This window comes from Sturnus vulgaris, unplaced genomic scaffold, assembly GCF_052056855.1.
Source record: "Sturnus vulgaris isolate bStuVul1 unplaced genomic scaffold, bStuVul1.hap1 Scaffold_156, whole genome shotgun sequence".
In the NCBI taxonomy this organism is placed as follows: domain Eukaryota; kingdom Metazoa; phylum Chordata; class Aves; order Passeriformes; family Sturnidae; genus Sturnus; species Sturnus vulgaris.
The window spans coordinates 2486392-2488891 of NW_028276073.1; the positions used below are offsets into that span (position 1 = coordinate 2486392).

Below are 2500 nucleotides of genomic sequence, written 5' to 3' on the forward strand. Positions count from 1 at the left end.
CCCCTTTGGCGCGCGAGAGCCGCCCGCGTGCGCGGGAGGGAGGGGTGCTCGGCACGGCCCCTCCCGGAGGCGCACCCGCCCCCCTTCCGTCGTCTCTTCGCCCGCCGGGCGACGGCCGGCCGTCCGGCCGTCGCGCGCAACGGCGGCCGATGGCGCAAGGCGATGGCCAACGTGTGTAAAAAGGGTGCGCGCGGGAAGGCCTTCGGGGCTCGGAGGAGGCGGCTCCTCCGGCCCTTCCCCAGAGCGCGGGGGGGGACGCGGGGCTTTGCCGCCCGGCAAAATCCCGCTCTCCTTGGCCGAGCGGCCTCCTCGCGCGGCAGAGGAGCTCCCGAGGGCCGGGCTCCGGCAGTTCCGGGTCGCGCCTCCAGGGGGAGCGCGCACGTGCGCGAGCCGCCGCCGGGTGGCGCGGCGGCGACGGTCCGCACCGTCGTCGCCGTGGCCTCTCTCGGCCGGGGGTGTGCGAGGTTTCTCGGTGGCTGGGCCGTGTTCCCCGCGCCGGCGGGGCGGCCCGAGCCGCGGTGGTCCTCTCGGGCGCAGCGCCGGGCTACTGAGGGAAACCCCGGGCCCCGAGAAGGATTGCCGCGGTGATGGCAGCGGACGTCGGGCGCGCCCCCGCCGGTGGACGCTCCCCCGAGGGTGGCAGCGGGGGAGGCACCCCGGCGGGGCCATGCAGGTCGTTTCCCTCACCCCAGGGCCAGGTACCTAGCGCTTCGCGCCTCGGCGGTCTCCTGCCGGTTTCCCTCGGCGTCGTCAAACGCCTGTTGGGGGCCGAAAGGGCCGCCGAGCCGGGCGGAGGTTTAAAGACTCGGGCGGCCCGGCACGGCCCCGCCGCGGCGGCGGCGGCGGTGGCGGCGGCGGCAGCGGGTGTCGGGCGGTGGCGGCGCGGGGCGCCATCGAGGGGTGGGGAGCTACTCCCGCCGATCCCCTGCGGTGGCGTGTCCGTCGCGACCGGCCGCGCTCGCCGTCGTCGGCGTCCCGCCGCGCTTGCCCGCGCGCGGGGGCCACCCGTGCCGGGCCGGGGAAGGGGCGCCCTGCCCCCCCCCTCTCTGCGGCCCGGTCTCGGCGGAGAGGCCGCGGCGCGCGATCGGCCGCGGGGGGCCGACCCCGCTGGCCTCTGCGATGCGGGGCGACGCCGGCAGAGGGCGCGCGCTCTCTGCCTTACCTACCTCAGCTGCGGGGTTGCGGCCGCCGGGGCCCGCCGCGCTCTCTCGCTCTTTCTCCTTAGCCGCCGCCGCGGGCTCGCGGGCGGCGCCGCGTCAGGCGCGACCGCGCGCCTCTCGCCTCGACGGCCTTGTCGCCTCGAACCGCACCGCGGCGGCGCCGGCCGCCGGCCACCCCTGACTCGGAGCGCTGTCCCCGCCCGTTGGGGCGCAGCGCTCGGCCGGCTCCTCCATCGCCGGAGGTCCGGCGGGCGCGGGCGACCCCGTGCCGAGCGGCGGCGTCGCCGCTCGGCGAGTGTCCCCGCCCCCCCCGGGGGGGGGGGACGGTCGGCCGCGAGGCGCCCGCCTTCACCGGCGGCCGTCCCGGCCCGGGCCCCGCCCGTCCGCTTCCCCGTCGCCCTTCCCGGCCGCGTGTGGGCCAAAAAAAAGGGGAGGCGTGCGGGGCGGCCGCGGGGGCGCTTCCCCGTCCGGTCCCCGAGTGGAAACGAGGGGAGCGGGCGGTGCCCCCCGGCTCAGCCGCCGTACGCCTGCCCGCTGGGCGCGTGCTCGCGGAAGGGCAGCTCGGCGGTGCGAAGCGGCGGCGGTCCCGGGAGTGCGGCCGCGGGTGGCGGAGGGGTTTTGCCGAGCGGCAGACCTCGGGCGCTCCGCGATGCCGGCTCGGGTCTCGGCGGCGTCCCGCCTCCGGCGCCGGTGGCGGAGCGCGGCCCGCCGGGCGTTCGCCTTCCGGCGGGCAAGCGGTCCCGCGCCAGGGGTTGCGCCGGCGGAACGGTCCCGCCGCCGCGTGGCGTTTCGGGCGACGTTCAGGGGCCGCTGGCGGGAGAGCCGGCCCCCGCGTTTTGGCGCGGCGGCGTTCCGCGAGTCGGCGGAGCGGTGAAAAGGAGAAGCCAGGGAGTGAGCCGGGAGCGGCGGGGGCCGGCGGTCGCGCCCCCGGCCCGCGAACGCGTAGTCGTCCCGTGATCGAGAGGCCGGGCGGGCCACCGTGCCCCCCGCGGTCCGGCGCGTTGCCGCACAAGCCCCTCCGCGCGGAGGTCGGGCCGAGCCCGGGCGCCTGGGCCGCCTCCGAAGGACGGCACGCGAGGCGGCGTCTCCCCTCGCGGGGGGAGGCGGTCGGGGGCGCGGGCCCCTCCGCCTTTCTTTGGCCGACCTTCGGAGCGTTGCGCGGGGTTTCTCTTTTTTGCCCCGCGCTTTCTCCTCCTCCTCCTCCGTTTGTGTGTGCTCGTACGGTCGAAGCGGGGCGCGCGGGGGCGCGCGCGTCCCTGCAGAAACAGAAAAGGGGCCGCTTCACGCGAGCGGTCCCGAAAGCCAGACAACTCTTAGCGGTGGATCACTCGGCTCGTGCG

At 78.5% G+C, this 2500-nt stretch overlaps 1 non-coding gene across 1 annotated transcript in view; it reads left to right on the forward strand.

Annotated features, from left to right (window-relative positions):
• The first annotated feature begins 2468 nt into the window (after nucleotides 1-2468).
• The window catches only part of LOC148219202 (5.8S ribosomal RNA), a 153-nt gene continuing 121 nt past the window's right edge, over nucleotides 2469-2500 (forward strand). Inside the window, exon 1 of the ribosomal RNA XR_015799854.1 lies at nucleotides 2469-2500. This exon is cut by the window's right edge and continues 121 nt beyond it. This is a non-coding gene — a ribosomal RNA (5.8S ribosomal RNA).